General features: G+C 35.5%; 1 protein-coding gene across 6 annotated transcripts in view; it reads right to left on the reverse strand.

Moving 5' to 3' along the window:
- Positions 1 to 23,220, reverse strand: part of RABGAP1L (RAB GTPase activating protein 1 like) — a 754,150-nt gene that overhangs the window by 238,555 nt on the left and 492,375 nt on the right. The gene's annotated exons all lie outside the window — the stretch shown is intronic.

Here is a 23,220-nt window from a genome sequence, read left to right on the forward strand (position 1 = left end):
CAAATTATTATGTTAAAGTCCACAACACCGAGCTTCCGAGAATTTTAATTTCAGTTGCTTAAGATTCCAAGGAATCGGCTACATATTTTGATAAAGGTTAACCTATACATTTCTTGTTTAACTTCAAGAAATAGTGTCTTCTTTCTCAATTATATCTTATCAATAACTCAGTCTTAAAAGCTTACATGAATAGGAAATTGGAAGAAGCCAGTACCTTAGTAGAAATAGATTAAAAGACACTTTAAAAATGGATAGAACGGAGAGTAGTTTATAGTTTATCCTTATAGAAAATGATAGAAGCTGACTAATTTAGTCTTTGGCATTTATTCCTTAATTGCCAGTTGGGGTTTTAAAAAGTTATTTCAATGAAACACTTGTTGCACTGATGATGTAGAAATTTTGACATTGATAGATGTCTAATAGTCTCAATTAGCTAGAGCATGCAAGTTCACTCAGCTGGACAGGCTTTCTAGATGTGTACCCACTCTGGCTTTTGGAAGTCAAATCCCAAACACAGAAACAGATGCTGATAATAAGAATTTGAGGAAAATAAACAGAAAGCCAAATAGTATTCTGTTCCAGTGTTTACAGATCCATAGCTTCGTTGTGTGGATCTGTTTCACATTAAACTTCCTGTGACGTACCTTCCAAGTCTAACAATACTTTTTGTGAATATAGTAGAAACACAGTTCCTTGATTTTTCTGATTTCAAAACAAGAACAGATTGAATACATTTATAGAGATAGGGCAGTCTTTAAGTTCTAGTTTCCAGAAGCTATCACAAGAAAGGCACCAACATCACCAGGTCAGAGTCAGGAAACCAAGACTCGTTTACAGAATATGCCTCGAGAACCTAGCCTTTTAAGGCTACAATAGTTTCCAGGCATCTTGCCAACTTAAATGGAGGTGAATCTATTAATGACAGAAAAGGTGGACAGCCAGAATTGATACAGAAAAGAAAACTATCAAGTTGGAGTATTAGAATATAACATTTTGTTGGTTGGTTTTGCTTTCTGGACTCCCTATTGGAAAAAAAAAATCTCTGAAGGTATTGTTATCCATTTTTTTTTTCCCCACAGATGGTTTAAGAAGCAAGAGAAAATTGGACTGGGAGCAGTGGCTCATGCCTCTTAGCACTCTGGGAGGCAGAGATGGGCTGACTGCCTGAGCTCAGGAGTTCAAGACCAGCCTGAGTAAGAGCAACACCTCGTCTTTACTAAAAATAGAAAAATTAGCTGGGCCTTGCAGTGGGAGCCGGTAGGCCAAGCTACTCAGAAGGCTGAGGCAAGAGGATTGCTTCAGCCCAGGAGTTTGAGGTTGCTGTGAGCTATGATGCCATCGCACTCTAGCCAAGGTGACAAAGTAAGCCTCTGTCTGGAAAAAAAAAAGAAAAGAAAAAAAAGCAAGAGAATTTCTAGCCATCTTAAACATGAGAACCACTCACTTTGGAAGAATATCTAAATATCCACAGACAGGAGAACAGTGATACCTGTCTGTAGAAAGTCCAGTGGGCCAAATGACTTTTTTTTTTTTAGGAGACAGAGTTTCACTTTGTTGCCCCTGACAGAGTGCTGTAGTGTCATAGTTCACAGCAACCTCAGACTCTTAGGCTCAAGCAATTCTCTTTACTCAGCCTCTGAGTAGCTGGGACTACAGGCACCCACCACAATGCCCAGCTATTTTTAGAGACAAGGTCTCACTCTGGCTCAGGCTGGTCTCAAACCTGTGAGCTCAGGGCAATTCACCCACCTTGGCCTCTCAGAGTGCTAGGATTACAGGCGTGAATCACTGTACCTGGCCTCATGACCTCTTTGTAATCTCATCAGTGCTGTGAGAGCACAGACAAGAGTTAAGATACCATTTCCTGTCACGTCAGAGGAGATGGGAAGGAAGAACAATACTGTCCTTCTACATAAGATCTGGAAAAATGTTTTCAAGCACTATGTTTTTTCATACGTCCTAATTTTTACTTTTTAATCAATCCATTTGTTTCCAAGCAGAATTGCTTTTACACCTGTTTTAATTTCCTTCAGGACTCTGCTCTTGTGTAACTGGGCTGGATGACCTCAGGTATGAACACTCTGTGACTACCTGGCTAAAACTAAAAGGATTCCTTCTCAAAGAATAATGTGGATAGATACTATATCCTGGAGAACCCACAGTTCCAGTGCTGGAAATGTGAACATTATCTGGTTTAAATATAATTAACCAGTATGAGGGAAAATCTAAACATCAAGAGAGGAGCATTGAATATTCAACTCACTAAAAAAAGGGAAAAAAAGCCATATTTGCATTAAGCAGTTGCTCTAGAATTTATATTGAGTTACTGGGGCTAATTTGTTTAGCTTTTCATTTTGCAGTGCTGTAAAATTTTAAAGATAATCTAAAGAGAAAAGAATTGGATAACAGGTTACAAACAAAGTTTGTTAAAATTTGAATTGGTTTCAATTAAATATTTGTAGGTCACAGCAATCAGGCAATAAATTATTGGGCTTTAATATAATTCTCTTAAATAATTTCTCCTAACAATGTTACTACTGACCAAAATGTTACTGTTGAGTAACAAAATTCAGTGCTGAGAGTAAAGAATAGGAAATTAGTCAGGAATGTCTTCAGGAGTGAGACTCTAGATTCCTTTTCCCCTCTACAAAAAATACAGTTCTGATGATTGGTACAGAGATTGCTCATATGAAAAAGCAAGCCAAGATCTTTACTAGTTGGTTTTGTGTGTGTGTTGTTTTTCTAAAGCCTTGCTACTGTACGTGTGTTCTGTGTTCTGCATCAGCATGGCTTAGGTGTGGTTAGGTGTGCAGACTATCAGTGTCCCTGTCCCAGAACCACTAACCGAATCTGAATTAGCACTTCAAGAGGATTGCCAGGTAATAATGTTTGTTAAAATTTGAGGCACGCTTGCTAAAACGTTCCTTTTAGCTCCAAGAGCTTATGATTCTATTGCAACAAAATCTGATTCTTGACAAAGGTGTCTTTGAAATGAGGTAAAAGGGAAATTCACTGAACCTGAAAAGAACATTTCAGTGAAAGAAAAGGACTGGGCTAGGCAAATGACAAGTGTTATCTCATTAAACCCGCAAAACAACCCTAAGCAATGGATATTATCTTCTTCTTACAGAGGAAGAAACAGAAGTGGTAAGAAGAGAAATTATTTGCCTGAAGCTGCACAGCCTGCAAGTGGCCATTTATAGAAAAGAGAGATGACTATGTAGTCACAAAAAAAAAAAAAAGTTAGTCAAACAACCAACAAACAAATGTTTACTGACTGTTAACTCTGGATTGAGAACTGCTACTCTGGGAAGAAGGTAACATGAACAAAGGAAACAAAATTAAGACACAGAATATGAGTACAAAATCTTGTGATTCATAAATACTAGAGATAAGCAGATTTAAAAAATGATTTTACATTAAAAACAAACAAATAAACAATAGATCACAAAGTTTCAAAAAAGTCACACTTCTGCTTTTTTCCATTTCACCAATTTTACATTTTCATTTTAGACCTATTTCTAATTCTGCCTCATGTTTCAAAATATAAAATACTTCCCATAAACAGCAGATGGCACCATGTATCAATGAAGAAACGACAAAAAGAAAAATTGGGTTTGGACAACAGAAAGCTAAAAAAATAATTTTAAAAAGTCAGAAAAATCAAGCTGTCAAAATTATCTTTTAGAAAATGACTCAAAATTTCAAACTAGTTTTATAATAGTGACAGATAATTTAAAAAAACTTCATTTTGATAATTCACTAAAGATGAAGTTACGTTGAATCAGCCTTGCTGGTCAAAAATTATATGAGGAAATAAAAAAGGAAACTAATTTATAAGAAGTCTGCTGAAAATCAATTTCTAAGTAGAGCTTATTAATAAAGGTACTAGCCCAAAAATCCTAACAAGAAAACCTCAAACTCAAGTAAACAATTTTCTGAGAGTAAAAATTCAAAGGGAAAATTAAAAGTGCTAAATTATTAAGCAAATACACAAATCTAATTTCATGAGTTAAGGACTTTAAAATAATCATTATTACCCTCAAAACTGATTTCAATCTATAATTCTTGGTATTATCTACTGTAACTTATGTAGGATTATATGTATTTTTTGCTACCCCATCTTATTCTTTGATTCCAAACGCTTCCAAGCACTGTCCCAGAACACAATAAAAACCTAGAAGGCTTGCTGAGTAAAAACACTGCTAAGAATTTAAATGAGCCCTTCCTTTCTTTAACCTGGCAAGCCAGAAAGCAGACAGACGTTAATTATATCAGAGGTTATTTCATTCTTGGAAACATAAGGCACCTGCACTTTCTTTATTCAAAGACAGAAAGGAGACTCCATAGATACAATTTCTATAAAAGTTATGAAAGGAAAAATGAAAGGTTAAAAATGAAAATAAAAAGTAAAGGGAGGTGAATGATTATACATTATTGATGCTTCTAATTTGTAAGTCTAAATTCCACTAAATCTCTTTTCCCAAACAGAAAACTTGTGGAGAAGAATTATGGAAATAGAAATCATATTTCAGAGGTAAACAATGTTGACCACAACCGCAAACCTCATCAAAAATTTCCTTGCAATAATATTTCTCTTTCTCAACCTTCAAACTACGTATGTAGTGGTTTTTGGGGGTGGGGAGGGGAGTCATGTTTTCCATTGTCCTAGACAGGCTTTTTTCTCAGGTGAAATATCAGCAGTAATAATACTGATTAATAATACTTAAGAGTTTAACTTACAGTTAGCTTTGCCTTCAATTGCACACAAACATTGCCGACGCTTCCAACTAACCAGCATCAGCGCCCGTAACTATTCTCCCTATCCTTATCTGATCTCCTTACCTACTTCAGTGCATTCACGACAGCCATAGTCATCTCTGAAACACTTAAATTAGACTGTGTAATTCCATGCTTAATGATCTTCAATGATTTCTCACTGCACTTGGGATGAAATCCTATGTTTTCCTTAATTTGGCCACCAAGCTCTGGTATAATTTGGGTCTTACCTATCTCTTGGCCAACTGCTGTGTTCTAGAAGTTCTGGCTTCCTTTTAGATCCTCCCACCTAAGAGCCTCACACATGTACTTCCCCTACTCATCACCAGGATTTCTCCTACTCATCTCTAAGATCTCAGCTTTAAATGTCACTTACTCAGAGAGACCATTCTTGAAACCTTAATCTAAAATAGATTTCCTTGTTATGAAATCTTGAGGCAACTTGTACTTTCCCTTCACAGCATTTATTATAATGTAAATCATATACTTTTTTGCATTCATTTATTATCTGTCTGCCCATCAGTCAGTCAGCTCCATAGATGGCAAAGACGATGTCAATTCTATTAACCATGTGTCTTAGGACTAGCTCAGTGACAGTACATATTAAGTATTCATAAAAGAGTAAGAAGACATTCCTTATGGTGAGTATCTCTGGCCCCTTAGATGTTGAATTTATGAGATATTAGCTATTTTTTCCAGAGACAGAGACAAAGACAAAGCCTCACTTCAAAACAATTTGGAAGCATATGCTACTCCTTTTTTGGCTTTCCTGTCATCATTCTAACTGGAATAAATACTAGTCTGTCCCAGGTTAATGCCTAGAATAGTCATCTACCTTTTCACTCCTTTTGATGCCTTTCAAAGTACTCATGAGTCCTTTTCGATTCCCATATGAACCTTTCCTAACCTATCCTTCAAAAATTTAGTTATCCTGCTGACATGATGCAACACATCAACATAGTCTATAAATTCTTTTTTTCTTCCCCAAAGAAATCATATAAGAGAAATGACTATAAAAGTAAATATCATCTAAACATTTTGCATATATGTTCCGTCCTCCATAATTCCACAAAATGTAGTACTGTTAGACAAATTGGTCTTATATCACATACTTTTAAAATGTATACTTGATGCAAAAGATAAAAGGGACAAGTGCTGGAGGAGGACACACTTAAAAAAGCAATAAGAAATTTACAATGTCAGTATATTTTTTATTTTGAAATAGGGTCTTGCTGTGTTGCCCAGGCTAGTCTTGAACTCCTGGGCTCAAGTGATCCTTCTGCCTCAGTCTCCTGAGTAGCTGGGATTACAGCATGTACCATCATGCCTATCTTAAATTGGGGAGACTATTTGCCAGACAATTAAGACACTCAATACATGTGTCAAAAAGACATCACTGTGGACTCCATTTATTATATAAATAGTGACTACTATGGCCCTGCAATAGTGGGACTGACCAGTGGATATTCCCTCAGTTTGGATTAGATGCTACTTATTCTGATGACCTTATCTCCAACATATCACTATTTTCAGTGTAAAATAGGTTAAACCATAGGAAACTGCCAATATTCAATAATTTTTTACTTACAAAAAAAGCAAATTCCACTGTTTCAACATAATAAAAGAGTCTATCTTATTTGTATCTGATCACTCCAACCTACCTCCTTTCAAAATGTCTGTTAGTTCTTTGTCTCTTAAGTACTATGGCTAGCCTAAAAGAGAGCACAGTCAGTGTTGGCCAATGGCTCAGCCTGGGGCAAGCCTCTGAAGTTCCACCCTATAGAAAAAAGAATAGAACATTCCTCCCAGGTAGAGGATACTGTGGGCGGGCTAGCCATTTAACAGTACTCCTAGAAGTTTGAGATAAAAAGGAGAAGTGAGAAAAGCTAGTCACAGTCAATATTTCCAGACCCTAATTCAAAAAAGTATTTGCCCACAACATATTACTGGGCTTGAAACAAAATCATTATAACATACCATTTATGTAAGTGTAGAATCTTTTAAGCTTAATCGTCTATTTTTATTGCTAAAGAAAGAAATAGGCTTAGTATTGTCCCAGCAACATTTGTTGGAAAGACTATTTTTTCCCTTATTGAATTATCTTGGTACCCTTGTTGAAAACTGATTGCCCATAAATATGTGGATTTATTTCTGAATTCTCAATTCCATTACATTAATTTATAGACTCGCACCTATACCATTGCCACATGTTTTGATTACCATTTTGTAATAAGAATTACTTTATATAATCTTCAAGATTCATTGGTATAACTTTGTTTTTCCTTAAGTATTAGACTACTTCACTATATTCATTCTTCTGTTATTAAGAAAAAGATTCCTATAGAACAAGAAATGTTTGTAAAATTTCCATGTGGTTCTCCAAGACATAAACAGAAAGTGACTGTAACAATTTTTGAAAAAAAAATAAGATCTGGGATGAGAATTAGATTGTACATATAGTTAGGTGAGTAGGCAAAATAAGAGTAACTAGCATCAACCATAAAGAATTGAGTATCAAGCCAGGCTTCTCTTCTAAAAACAAAACAAACAAAAAAAACAGTATTTGTGAGTCAGATTTTTAAAAACCTTTGATAATTGAGGAAAAAGAACAGTTGTAGATTTTTATTTTTTTCAGTTGTAGATTTTCAAAAGAAATTTTTACGCTTAATATGTATAGGATACTACTGATGATCATATACACTATTTTCTAATTCAGGGAAAGTAAAAATCTAAGTAAGTCCCCAAATACTCTGTATTGGGAAAATGCACATGTACCTTCATCCCTATTTGACAACTGCTAACTCCAAAAGGTTCCATCTTATCCTCCCCCTAAATCTCATGAAATCAAATGTCTGCCTATTTTTAATTATAATTTGTCCTGCCACAGCATTGCTGTGAAATAAATCTGATCCAGATACTAGGGCTGAGGAAGTTTAGCTGTTAAAATATGCATCTGTTCTCTGTCAACTTGGCTTTGTTGATAGACCCATGGTAACATCTGACCAAAAAAGCCTTGAAACAAATCAACATAGTGAGGTTTTTACCCCAGGATAAATACTAAAAACACAGCAACCACAGAGCCATTGCTGGATGTTTCCCTTATGTTTTGTGTTTCTCTGAATTCATTACCTGGGACTATTATCTTACCTCCTAGAATTTGCCAAAGTAATGAATTCAAAGAAATTTAAAAAATGCACTATCATACAGCTCTCCATCTCACTTTTCTTACTCCTCAAGAGAAAGGATCATGCCTATGTCAGTTGGTAACTCTCATGTGGGACAGAATGTGGTACCCAATAGCTCTTCACTGCCACTGCTATTGCTTATTAAAATGATCAAAAAATGCATATCATTTAGCACAAATACATTTCAGTGTATAAGTATTCATATGACTCTTAAATCAGCATCCCTTACACTTTAGAAAATAAAGAAACCTAGGGGTGTTTGTTAAATATGCAGAGCCACATCCGCAAAGAATCTTGGATCTAAGAAGGTCTCTAGAACTTTTATGTTTAAGAAGCACTCCCCAATGCTCTTCTACGTTATTTTTAAAAATTGAGACAGAATTCAAATACCATAAAGTTTGAGTTTTAAAATTGTATGATTCAGTAGTTTTTATAAAAATACGTTCACAATAGTATATAACCATCACCCCAAACAGAAACCTTGTACTCATTAGCAGGCATTCCCAATCCCTCCTCTCTTAGCTCCTAAAAATGAATCTGCTTTCTATCTCTAAGGTTTTCCTACAAATTTTATATAAATGGAATAATTTAATATGTGGAGTTTGGAGGTGGCTTTTCACTTAGCATCATGTGTTCAAGGTTCATCCACATTGTACCAGAGATCAGTACACCATTCCTTTTAATGACTGAATAATATGTGCCCCTTTTTGTTTATTCATTTATCAGTTGATGAACATGTAGGTTTTTTATTTAACTGTTATGAATAATGCTATTATGACCATTCATAAGCAATTTTTTGTATGAACATGTGTTTTTCGTTCTCTGGCTGGGTCCCCTAGTAACTCTATGTTTAACTTTATAAGGTACCTTTATAAGGTACTTCCAAAGTAGTTGCATTCTCACCAGCAATTTATGAGAGTTTACAGTTTTTCTACATACTCATCAACACTGTTTTTTCTACTTTTTTTATTATAGCCATTCTAGTGGGTGTGAAGAAGTATCTCATTGTGGTTTTGATTTGCATTTCCCTCATAACTAACAATGTTCAGCATCTTTTCATGTGTTTATCAGCCATTTAAATATCTTCTTTGAACAAATGTTTATAAGATCCTTAAGCTGGGGGTGGTGGCACAAGCCTTATAGTCCCAGCTACTTAGGAGGCTGAGGCTGCAGGCTAGTTTGAGGCTGGGAGTTCTTGGCTGCAGTGTGCTATGTTAGCACCTGTGAATAGCTCCTATATTCCATTCTAAACAACATAGTGAGACCTGTCTGTTTAAAAGAAATTATTTGCCTATTTTTTTTTTTTTTGTAGAGACAGAGTCTCACTGTACCGCCCTCGGGTAGAGTGCCGTGGCCTCACACAGCTCACAGCAACCTCCAACTCCTAGGCTTAAGTGATTCTCTTGCCTCAGCCTCCCGAGCAGCTGGGACTACAGGCGCCCGCGACAACGCCTGGCTATTTTTTGGTTGCAGTTTGGCCAGGGCCGGGTTTGAACCCGCCACCCTTGGTATATGGGGCCAGCGCCTTACCCACTGAGCCACAGGTGCGGCCCTATCTGCCTATTTTTAATCGAATTACTTGCCTTTATTGTTGAGTAATAAGAGTTACTTATATAAGTAACTCTATACCCCTTTATTTACATAAAGGCCACTAGCAGATATGTGACTTGCGAATTCTTTCTTCCATTCTGTAGATTGTTTCTTCACCTTCTTGATAGTGTCCCTTGAAACACAAAAGTTTGTAACTTTGAAAAAGTTCAATTTATCTATTTTTCCTTTCTTGCTTATACCTTAGGAGTCATATGTAAGAAACCACTAGTTAATAAAAGGTCATGAAGATTTACACTTATTTTCTTCTAAGAGTCTTATAGTTCTGACTCTTACATTTAGGTTAATTATCCATTTTGAGTTAATTCTTATATACAGTGAAAGGCAGGGGTATACCTTCATTCTTCTTTATACCAATGTCCAATTGTCCCAGCAACATTTCTTGGAAAGACTATTTTTTCCTTATTGAATTATCTCAGTGCCCTTATTGAAAACTGCCCATAAATATATGGATTTATTTCTGAATTCTCAATTACATTACATTAATTTATAGACTTGCACCTATACCATTATCCATCATTTTGATTACCACTTTGTAATAAGAATTACTTTATATAATCTTCAAGATTCATTGGTATGACTTTGTTTTTCCTTAAGTATTGGACTATTTCTTTTTTTTTTTTTTTTTTTTTTGTAGAGACGGAGTCTCACTTTACTGCCCTCAGTAGAGTGCCATGGCGCCACACGGCTCACGGCAACCTCCAGCTCTTGGGCTTACGTGATTCTCTTGCCTCAGCCTCCCGAGTAGCTGGGACTACAGGCGCCCACCACAACGCCCAGCTAAGTATTGGATTATTTCACTATATTCTTCTGTTATTAAGAAAAAGAGTCCTATAGAGCAAGGAATGTTTGTAAAATTTCCATGTGGTTCTCCACTAGACATAAACAGAAAGTGACTGTAACAATTTTTGAAAAAAATAAAAAAGATCTGAGATGAGAATTAGATTGTACATATAGATAGGTGAGTAGGCAAAGTAATATCTAAAGGTGACCTTCTATGGGTGACCTGTTTTCCTGAAAATTTAACATTTCAAGGTTGATTCATATTGTAATAGGCACTATTAGCTTTAACCCTTATTTTAAGCTGTTTATTTTTCAAGTTGAAAGCTTATTAAATATTAGATAAAATGTGCTCTGATTCTGTTTAATGGGGGAAAAGAAGGCACTTAAACTAGAGGTTTTATTAGTACTACTGGATATCTTTTGTTCTTTTACAAAGAATCATGTTAATAAATGATCTTTTAAATAGACTGGCAAGGAAACAGATTTTGAACACAAAGAATGTACTAACTTTTCTCTGTATTAAGGATTCTTATGGATAAGATAGATTTTTGCCTGTCAATTAGTACAACTAAGAGAACTAGTCTAAAATAGTATGTACCTACTTCATTGGGATATTAGGAGAACAAGTAGACCATACCTTAAGTAAGAAATAAACTACCAGGTGCTTTAAGTAAGAAATAACTACCCGACTATGATGTAGTCCAAGCTGAAATCCAATAGGTCAATGAGCGAGGGGACCAGCAGGAAACTGTTCTATTCAATTATGGGAAAAATTTTGGCATTATCCTTCAGAAAAGAAGAGTAAAATGGGCTATACTACTAGGACAGGGATAAGAGGCAAAATGTCAAGTGGACTTATAAAAAACAAGAGCTTCTGAGACAACCTAAAAAGTAGGCAACCAGAAGTTTCTATTATGCTTCTTTTTAACCAATGTAATCAGAAACTGTAGTACTGGTAGCTGAATATTGTATGACTAGATATAATTAAGGCGCCCTGGAAAGATGATCAAAACTATCGTTTGGATAAAAATGTCAAACCAGCAGCCACTGCGGCAAGCACCTGTAGTCCCAGGTACTTGGGAGCCTGAGGAAGGAGGCTCGTTAAAAGCCAGGAGTTTGAAGCTATAGTACACTGTTATGGTCACCCTTGTGAACAGCCACTTTGCTCCAGCGTAGGCAACATAGTAAGAATTTGTTTCTAAAAAAAAAGTAATAATAATTTTAAAAATGCCAAACAATGGTTGCTGGTGATAAAGTGGAGCTGGCCTTCCCTATCCACAGTTCCACATCTGTGATTCAAAATACTGTGGCTGAAAAATATTTTTTAAAAATAAAAATAAAATACAACAATAAAAAAATTAAAAACAATACTGTATAACAACTATTTACTAGCATTTACACTGTATTAGGTGTTATAAGTAATCTAGAGACGATTTGTATATGGGAAGGTGTGTATAGGCTATATGTAAATACCATACCTTCTTATATCAGGGACTTGAGTATACTTGGATTTTGGTATCCATGGGATGTGGGGTAATCCTTTGTGAATACTAAGGGATGACTGTACCCATAAAGGACACCCAGAGAATAACAACAGGGGCATCAGGAGAAACAATTTAACATGGAGAAATCCTGCCAGAGCACAGAAGAAATATCTAGTATATGAGATTGGGAGAATCTTAGGCTAAAAGACCCAAACTGATGCCGAGAATTGATTAAGACCTCAACTTTAAAAGTAAAGAGACAAAGACCATCTGTTTATTTGCTAGACAAGAATATGAATTAAAAAAAATAAATAAACAAAAACCCAAACCTATTTCTAAATTACCTGACCATGGTGGATGTAAAAGTCTGTGATCTGTTTGAAAAAGGTAAGAACCAGTGGGACAAGGCAGATAAACTTTTTAGCACAGTGTGTGGCCCAGAAATACCCTCAAGAAAAAACCAGTCAATATTCTGTCCTCAAATCGCTGAGACTTAAAAAGGGAAGTCTGGAGGTTTATCAGTTAAAATTGAGTACTTATAAAGCAAGATGGTAAAGGCAAGTAACTACTCTCCAACATGAGGTCTCATTTCCAATCTACTTCCAGACGATACTGTATGACAGAGTTCATTTTCTGGTGTACACTATAAATAATTTATAAATTGCAGTAATGTTATTAGTATCAGTAATTGCAATGGTCGTCATTCAACAAGTATTAATTAGAAGATGCTTTCATAATCAAAGGTCTAGACAATGGGAAGCATTCAAATACATCATAGCTTTGCAGATGATCATTAAAATAATTTATATAGGTCAAAGTTGCATACTGCACTTACTCAAAACCCTCCCTACAGACGTATACCATGAAAATGATTTCTTTTTTATGAAAAACATTTTGAATATAGCTACCACGTCAAACTTGAGGATCAAATATTAAGTTTAAAGATTATACCCTATATTGAAACTATGCTATTTCACACTGTAAGTCAATAAATACCTACACCTAATATGTAGCTTGTCTTTGAGATGCATTAGAATTTTATTTAATATATTTATCAGACACCTACTTTCAACATGGCCAACACTAAGAATTTTAGTTTTAAGCTATACGTATACCAGAAATGTTTTGTTGTATCTGATCCACCAATGACTCTTCTCAGGAATTCTGGCTCCATGTACGGTTTGTGTTGAGTGGGTTGTAGGTCATGTGACTCACCCCAATCCTATCCTTTCCACAGCAGACTGGACAAGAGATGGACAACTGCCCTAAGGTGACTCATACTGTGACTTATGACTATACAGACTTATTTTAAAATAGTTGCAGGACCCATCAAGTTCTCCCTCAAGAATTTTATCTAAAAGACACATACAAAGATTGCCAAGAGCCATCGGTATTAGAGTTGAAAGGTCATGTAGATCTTTCTGAGATGTTTTAGGTCCTATATAAAACAAAGCTGAAAAGAAATAGGTGAGGAAAGAAGGCAGAACATCTGATTCATGGAGAGGAATGAAGAGGAATGCAGGTGAGTGCTTGGAGTTACTCTGGTGCCTGTCCTTCCTAAAGTATACTTGATCAACTTTTCCTGGATTTCCTCTAATATAATAACCCCCCCACTGTTTTTGAACTACTATGTCTGGTTTTCTATTCTTAAAATATCTTAACTAAAATGACTTACTTTTTTTCCTTTTAAAACTGAAGAGCAAAGTTATTTTTCAGCCTGTAGGATTTAAATGAAGATGATAAAAATAATTTTGTCCATTACATCTTCATTCCTATTTTCCTTCCACAGATATTTCATGTGTGTCTACCATATGTCAAGTTAGATAGTAGGTATTCAGAGACATACAAAAAGACATACCCTTCTTTTGGAAATTTATAATCTAGAGGGGAAACAGGCATTTGAAAAGTACTTTAAAATAAATAATTAAGCATTAATCATGGGTTACTACCAGAGAAAGTGAAAGGGTGTACCTACTTAAGAACGGGCAATCTTGGAAAGTTTCTCAGAGGCAGTAACATGCAGCCTTACAGTGGAAGGAGTTAGCCATGTAGAGTGAAGAATACGTTTTAGGCAGATGAGAAAGAATATGTAAGTGTTTTCAACCTGAAAAGATATAAATGTTCCAGAAACTAGAAGAGGGCTAGTGCTGAATCACAACCATTAACAGGAAAATTGGCCCTTGGATCCCAATGAAAGAAAGGAAAGGAAAGATTATAGGTCAAGTGAAACAACGTGAGTTTTATTTACAGTATTCAAGAGAGGAGTGACGTGACCTGATATGTGTTTTATAAAATTCTTTCTGGATGCTATGGAGAATGATGGGAAGACACATGTGGACAAGTGGGAAGACCAGTTACAAGTTACTGAATAAACACAATATGATATGGAGAGGGAATAAAATGTTCAAGACCTATTTGGAGGAATAATTGATTAAACTAGTAAGTACAGTAATATTTCCTAAATACGTTCAACTATGAATTGTTGAGAGATATATACATAAGTAGTAAACATATAGACATGCATAACAATGATAAATACTGAATTCTGTATAATGATTCTTGTGAGGAGGCCAAGGGGGGCATGGTTAGAGAGAAGTACATATAAAGTTTCAAATATTGTTGGTACTGTTTTATTACTTAACCAGAGAGGTTAAGATACAGAAGAATTTGATGTATGTATGCATTAATGTTTTTTATGTTTTAAATATTTAATCACAGATTAATGTTTAGTTATTTTACTCAATCTATGTATTAAGAGTTTAATTGCTATTAGTTTTTCTGCTCCAAAAATACTATGAAATCACTCAGTTATCTGAATTCATTATGAACTAGGAGAGTTTTCTTAGGAAAAAAATCTATCACACTATAACTTTAAGTCAGTGATCCTCTTCCTGAGCATGAGAACTAAACATATAACAAATAAATACAGCAGGGGTTATTAACAGATCTGATGTATAAAAGTCTTTCTTAGTCTTCAAAGTAACATAAGTATGTTTTTATGAAGCAAAATATCCGCACGTAGAAGTATCCTTATTTAAAAGTACTAGGTTTGACATACTTACTCTCCTACTATTCATCTTTCATAATTATCCCATCTGTATATTTTTATTTAAAGATATCAATATTGACCTTACATACTCCCCAATCTACCAAAACCTGCTTCTAGAATAAACATTGCAATATAAGCATTGCCAGAATAAAGCACATAACAATAGCATTCTGCAGTCACTCCACGATGTCATCTGTTTCCAAAATGCTCCCGGAAACATAGAAACTATCAACCCAGCCAGCCTTCTCTTTCATCACCACATTAAATGAGAATATGCAATCAATAAAACTTCCCCCAGCTGATCCATCAGCACATCCTGTTGGCTCTACGTTTGAAACTTGTCCAGAATCCAACCATTTCTTATACCACCTCCACTGTCACTATCTTGTTCCAAGCGACCATCATTTCTCACATGGATTACTGCAATTCCTTCTAACTGGTCTCCTACTTCTCCCCTTAAATATCCTACAATCTTTTTTGAACAGTGAAACCTGAGTGATTGGGATAAAATGCCTATCAGTACATGTTATTCCTAAACTATAATCCTCCAATGCTTTCCAATCTCAGTCCAGTGAAACCAAAAGTCATTACAATTGTCAAACAGCCTTATTGAGGTTGCTTTATTTCTCTTCCTTCATTTTTCTCCGTAGCATTTTTATACATGAAGTCTTTGTAAGTTCTTCTTTTTTTTTTTCTATTAAATCATAGCTGTGTACATTAATGTGACCATGGGGCATCATACACTGGTTTTACAGACAGTTTGACACATTTTCATCACACTGGTTAACATGGCCTTTTGGGCATTTTCTTAGTTATTATGTTAAGACATTTATATCCTACACTTACTAAGTTTCACATATGCCCTTGTAAGATGCACCGCAGGTATAATCCCACCAATCACCCTTCCTCTGCCCATATCCCCCCTCCCTCCCCTCTCTTTCTCCCTTCCTCCTATTCTTGGCTTATAACTGGCTTATAGCTTTCATGTGAAAGCCATAAATTAGTTTCATAGTAGGGCTGAGTACATTGAATACTTTTTCTTCCGTTCTTGAGATACTTTACTAAGAAGAATATGTTCCAGCTCCATCCATGTAAACATGAAAGAGGTAAAGTCTCCATCTTTCTTTAAGGCTGCATAATATTCCATGGTGGACATATACCACAATTTATTAATCTATTCGTGGATTGATGGGAACTTGGGCTTTCTCCATGACTTAGCAATTATGAATTGGGCTGCAAAAAATATTCTGGTACAAATATCTTTGTTATGATGTGATTTTTGGTCTTCTGGGTATACGCCTAGCAGAGGAATTACAGCATTGAATGGCAGATCTATTTTTAGATCTCTAAGTGTTCACCAAACATCTTTCCAAAAGGAATGTATTAATTTGCATTCCCACCAGCAGTGCAAAAGTGTTCCCTTTTCTCCACATCCACACCAACATCTCTGGTCTTGGGATTTTATGATATAGACTAATCTTACTGGAGTTAGATGAAATTTCAAAGTAGTTTTGATTTGCATTTCTCTGATGATTAAAGATGATGAGCATTTTTTCATATGTCTGTAGGCAGTGCGCCTGTCTTCTTCAGAGAAGTTTCTCTTCAGGTCCCTTGCCCAGCCTGCGATGGGATCACTTGTTCTTTTCTTGCTTATACCTTTGAGTTCTCTGTGGATTCTGGTTATTAAACCTTTGTCGGAGACATAACCTGCAAATATCTTCTCCCATTAAGAGAGTTGTTTGCTTGCTTTACTTACTGTGTTCTTGGCTGTGCAGAAGCTTTTTAATCAGAAAAAGCTTTTGATAATATACAGCATCCCTTCATGATCAGAACACTTAAGAAAATTGGTATAGGCGGCGCCTGTGGCTAAGTGAGTAGGGCGCCAGCCCCATATGCCGAGGTTGGCGGGTTCAAGCCCAGGCCCGGCCGAACTGCAACCAAAAAATAGCCGGGCGTTGTGGCGGGTGCCTGTAGTCCCAGCTACTCGGGAGGCAGAGGCAGGAGAATCGCCTAAGCCCAGCAGTTGGAGGTTGCTGTGAGCCGTGTGACGCCATGGCACTCTACCGAGGGCAATAAAGTGAAACTCTGTCTCTACAAAAAAAAAAAGAAAATTGGTATAGAAGGGACATTTTTTAAACTGATAGAGGCCATCAACAGCAAACCCACAGCCAATATCGTATTGAATGGAGTTAAATTAAAATCATTTCCACTCAGATCAGGAACCAGACAAGGCTGCCCATTGTCTCCACTGCTCTTTAACATTGTAATGGAAGTTTTAGCCACCACAATTAGGGAAGAAAAGGCGATCAAGGGTATCCATATAGGGTCAGAAGAGATCAAACTTTCGCTCTTTGCAGATGATATGATTGTATATCTGAAAAACACCAGGGATTCTACTACAAAACTCTTAGAAGTGATCAAGGAATACAGCAGCATCTCAGGTTACAAAATCAACATTCATAAATCGGTAGCCTTTATATATAACAACAATAGTCAAGCTGAAAAAACAGTTAAGGACTATATTCCGTTCACAGTAGTGCCAAAGAAGATGAAATATTTGGGAGTTTATCTAACAAAGGACGTGAAAGATCTCTATAAAGAGAACTATGAAACTCTAAGAAAAGAAATAGCTGAAAATGTTAACAAATGGAAAAACATACCACGCTCATGGCTGGGAAGAATCAACATTGTTAAAATGTCCATACTACCCAAAGCAATATACAATTTTAATGCAATCCCTATTAAAGCTCCACTGGCATACTTTAAAGATTTTGAAAAAACAATACTTTGTTTTATATGGAATCAGAAAAAACCTCGAATAGCTAAGACATTACTCAGAAATAAAAACAAAGCAGGAGGAATCATGCTACCAGACCTCAGACTCTACTACAATAGTGATCAAAACAGCATGGTACTGGCACAAAAACAGAGAAGTAGATGTCTGGAACAGAATAGAGAACCAAGAGATGAATCCAGCTCCTTACTGTTATTTGATCTTTGACAAGCCAATTAAAAACATTCAGTGGGGAAAAGACTCCCTATTTAACAAATGGTGCTGGGTGAACTGGCTGGCAACCTGTAGAAGACTGAAACTGGACCCACATCTTTCACCATTAACTAAGATAGACTCTCACTGGATTAAAGATTTAAACTTAAGACATGAAACTATAAAAATACTAGAAGAGAGGGCAGGGAAAACCCTTAAAGAAATAGGTCTGGGCGAGTATTTTATGAGGAGGACCCCCCAGGCAATTGAAGCAGGTTCAAGTCTTTGTAAGTTCTCAAAGTGATATGGGTCTGTTTTTTTGTTTGTTTGTTTGAGACAGAGTCTTACTTTGTTGCCCTTGGTAGAATGCCATGATGTCATTGCTCACAGCAACCTTAAACTCTTGGGCTCCAGTGATTCTCTTGCCTCATCCTCTCAAGTAGCTGGGACTACAGGTGCCTGCCACAATACCCAGCTATTTTTTGAGACGAGGTCTCACTTTTGTGTAGGCTGGTCTTGGACCAGTGAGCTCAGGGGATCTACTTGCCTTGGCCTCCCAGACTGCTAGGATTACAGGCCTGAGCCACTGCACCTAGCCAAATGGGTCTGTTTTTTGAAGCAAAATAATGTCTGTCTCTTTATCAGGGCAAGGATTTTATCTGCTTTTTCTTTACTGTTGTATCCCTCAACTGGAATGGTGCTAGGCATTTGGTTAGATTTAAATGTATTTAGCTCAATGAATGTTGAATGAATGAAGGAATGCTCTTCTAAAAGTTCCACAAAACAGACAATGGTTCTACCATTTTAACTTGAGGTTTCTGCCTCCCTTGAAAACACAGAAAGAATTATAAATTAACTGATGTAACAACCATAAAGACCTCTTTACATGGAAAAAGAGCTGAGCTCCAAAAACAAGAGTTTATTCATTTATTTATTTTTTGAGACAGAATCTCACTTTTGTTGCCCTTTGTAGAGTGCAATGGCATCACAGCTCACAGCAACTTCCAACTCTTGGGCTTAGGTAAGTCTCTTGCCTCAGCCTCCCGAGTAGCTGGGACTACAGGAGCCCACTACAATGCCCAGCTATTTTTGTTGCAGTTGTCACTGCTGTTTTTGCTGCATGAGGCCGGTTTCGAACCTGCCACCCTCAGTATAAGGGGCTGGTGCCCTACCCACTGAGCCACAGGTGCCACTCAAAAACAAGAGTCTAGAGAGAGAGTTTTCTGGTCCTGAAAATTTCAGTTTGTAAGTAAAACTTAAAAGTAGCATATATTGCCTATTTGTTGGTTAGCCCAGGCATTTTTCCCTCTACTCTGGCAAATTACACCTGCTAGAGTTTTTAGAAACATTTACGTTTATGGCAGTGGTCTTAATCTTCTTTGTAGAAGATTCTGATGAGGTTTTTTTGGGGAGTAAAAAAGGGGGGGGGAGGGGAGAGTATTACGTAATGAATCTACTCTTTAGATAATAACTTTCAGAAAACTGCCCTGAAAGGGATATTTAACTCAGAAAATGCAGTACTGCTATTTTTTCATCATCATAAGACAAGAGGAGCAGGAGACATAGTCTAATTTAAAGGGTCAAAGATTTCCTTAAATTTCATGAAATACCAAGTTACTATATAAAGCTGAATATATCTGGTACTCTAAAAATTGAACTATCTGGGAAAAGTCAAATTCAAACATCACTGTCAGTTATCCTGTCAAGACTAAAAGAAACCTTGGTGTTTTCCTTAAGTCTTTTGAAAGAAGATGAAAGGGAATTAAAAAACACTCTCGGAGAACTACTTGAATCATTACTGGAAAAGGAAATAGAATGAAGCTTTTGATAAGGTCACCAGGTAAAAATTTACTTTTAGCAAAGAAAGCTCTCCATTAGAAGGGAAAAATCTGATTAGAAAGCTAGTAATTTAAAGAAATTAAGCAACTAAAAGACCTATACAGCTAGATATAGCAGAATACAGGGTAATATTATTATTAATTGAATATTAATTAAATTCCTATGTAGTAGGCATTTTATGTCATAACCTCATTTAATCCTTATACTAAACCTGGGAGATGGGTAGTGTTAGCCCCATTTTACAAAGAAACTTAAGACTTACATAGGTCAAGTAACTTGAACAAAGTGGTCCAAGAAGAATTGACTAAAAACTCCAATATCCTAACTTGAATGTCATATTGTCTCTAAATTGCTTCTTCTGAAACTCAAAACTTTGCTGGATGTTTTTCCATCACAGTAACTTCTCTCATATAAGGGCAAAAGTCATTCTGCTCTTAATTCCAGCTCTTACTCTCCATCTGCAAGCAACTTCAGAGATTAAGTGAATCACTTCAATCACCAAATGAGTTCAATTTTGTTACATATTCATGAACTCTAATCTGACCCAGTATCTGCTATCTAAAAACAAAACAAAAACTTGCCCTCGAACACAGGAAGACCTTTATTGAATAAAAGCAACTCAAAAGGTAATGCTCATATTACTCTGGAAGGGTGTTCGGGAGATCTAGTAAAGCTGGACATCTGTACACCGTGAGCCAACAATTCCATTCCTAGGTGTATACCCATAAGGGGCACAGGTATGTTCACTGAAAGACAAATTCAACAGTGTTCATAACAGTACTATTCAAAATAGCCTTAAGTTCAAAACAACTCAGATACCCATCAACAATAGAATGTGAGAATGGATAAACTGTACTATATTTACACAATGGAACAAATGAACCATGCCTAGATGCAACTATATGGATAAATCTCACAAACATGATGGAAGTTTTAAAAAGTTAAACACAAAAGAGTTCATATTGCACATATATAACGTTCAAAATCAAATAGCTAATCTATGGTGTTAAAAAGTCAGTATGGTGATTATTCTTCAGGGGGTAGTTACAAAAAAAGAGGCAGTGAAGGGGAGAAGGGCTTCTGAAATGGAGATAATGTTCTGTTTGTTTTTTATTAATCTGTACTGATTGTTTTACTATGTTGATTTTTCGAAAATCATCAGATTTTACTAATTTTTCTTTTATTCTGCTATAAAAGTTACTCTGTTTTATTCTTGGTGGGTTAAGAGCATAATATTTAAACTATGAATGTTTAATATGTTTACCCTTTTTCTTATCTTGCCAAACAGATAGAGACAAACAATAAGACATAGGTTTAGTCTTTGAAAATGATTTTCATTTCAATTATTGACTAAAAGACAATCTACACAGAGTTTCACTCATCTAAATATAAGAAAATGTACTTTTAAACTCTAGTTTCAAATCCTCTTGCCATCCATCATCCTGGAATTAACCCAGGTCATCATATATTCAAGTTTAAGCAAATATTTAAAATAAAATTATTAATAACTAGCAGTTTTTGTCTCAGGCTGCATAGTCAAACTATAAAATTCTTCCCTGGTCTGCTAAATTTATTTCATATTCTTAATCTCATAATGAATGAAGAAATCCTTAAAAGCATCTACTTTAGGGAAGAATGACATGATGATGTACCTTCTAAGAATAAAGTCTCAAAGTCTTTTTCACTTTGCAATAGGATCTTTGAGCAAAATACTCTGCAGACCAAATATATTTTTGGGGCAGAATGATAAACTTGGAAAATCAACACTTTTTTCCATCTGAGAGTTTCCTAACCTTCCATTTGTAACTAAACGTTAATGCATAACCATCAAGATTTAAACTGTTTTCTTAAAAAGAGAGACTATGACAAAAAAAAAAAATCCACCTCTGTATGATTCTATTTAAGACTATGTTACTATTTCCATTCTTAGAATATTTCATAGCATATGAAGGAACAGCTTTTGATATAAATATTTTATTAACTACAAGAAGGAAAGGGGCAGAGAAAAAACACAGACAGGCAGGAAATAAAAGTTTATTCAAAAATTTCCTTTGTAACATAATCCTTGACAAAGATGAGTTAGTGGAAAGAACAAATGTCCTGAAGCACACTACAATACTGTTCCCAATAAAATTTATTTTGAAAAATTATTTACTATTAAAGGATGTTATTATTTATTTCTCTTGATATCATGATGCTATGATTATAAACTACTTTATGTTTTGAAAAGCTCTGCAATATCCTTAAACAGCTATAGAGCACAGGTTTAAGGAGAGGAAAAACATCATAGATCTATGATGGTTTTATTTATTTTAATGAACATTATGATCTTTCAAGCACTGTGATTATGAATCACAGTTGACAGTGATGAGAAAGATTATAGATTTACTTTTCTGTCATAAATGTTGCTAATTTTCTTAGTAACTGATATAAGAAATTCAAGTATCTTTAAGATGAAATTTCCTGAGAAATTATGAACCTAGGCTCCTGAAGACCCATGTGCAGTGCTCTGATGCCAGCTGTGCCATCACTCAGGTAGAGACAACTTTAGGAAGTCACCATTCCAGTGAACTAAAGAACATCGTTATTATTCTACCAAAAGTGATTGAGAAATTTCATTTAGCTGGTTATGATTAAGCACATTAATTTCATTCCATTTCCTATGAACACTACAGAACCAATCTAGTATAAAATTAGATAATCTCTTTCAGCAAAAAAGTGAAGCAATGACGACAAACATTTGTAAGCTCACATTATATACTATGTATAATGCAAAGACTGTTAAAATGTCACACCCGTACTTTCCAATTTTTATGAAATACCATGTAATACTAAACTCAGCTTAGTACATAATAAAGTCCATAAGTATTTATTTACCAAAACCTTTGGTATTAGTTTAAGACTGTAGAACCAGATAATTTGGTTTTTACTTTTAAAGAATTAAAATTAGGGAATCAGAACTGGTCACTACACTAATATGAATAATCAGGCGAAGTAGAGGATTTTAGTACAAATGCCTAACTATGCTTTATGTAAGTTGAAGTCACACCATGCTAACTTTGAATAAGGTTTTAGCTCCTGTTTGTACATTCTTCCTTTAAGGTAAATTTAGAAAGGCATTTTATAAAACTAATTTCTAAGTAAAAAGACTAGGAGCATTAATGTGTTATCAATACACTAGCTGTTATATATTCAGGATTCAGGAACTTATTCTATGAACCCAGTAAGCCACCCCATCCTTCTTTATCAAAATATGTCACAAATGACTAAAAATCTTACATTCTTACAAAGTGTTCTGTGACCTTCAGGTACTGTACAACCTCTAAAAAAAGCCTTTGAAGAGCAAAAGCCCAGCTATTCTTACAGACAATATCATTATTGCTGTAGCAGGCTGAGAAATAACACTGTTATGCTTTACATCACTTACACATTTTTTTCTTTTAAAATCCTGTTTTTACACTTCACTTCTAATTCCTAGCATGATTAAAATAGATTTTTCTTTTAAGA

This window comes from Nycticebus coucang, chromosome 10 (assembly GCF_027406575.1).
Source record: "Nycticebus coucang isolate mNycCou1 chromosome 10, mNycCou1.pri, whole genome shotgun sequence".
In the NCBI taxonomy this organism is placed as follows: Eukaryota; Metazoa; Chordata; class Mammalia; order Primates; family Lorisidae; genus Nycticebus; species Nycticebus coucang.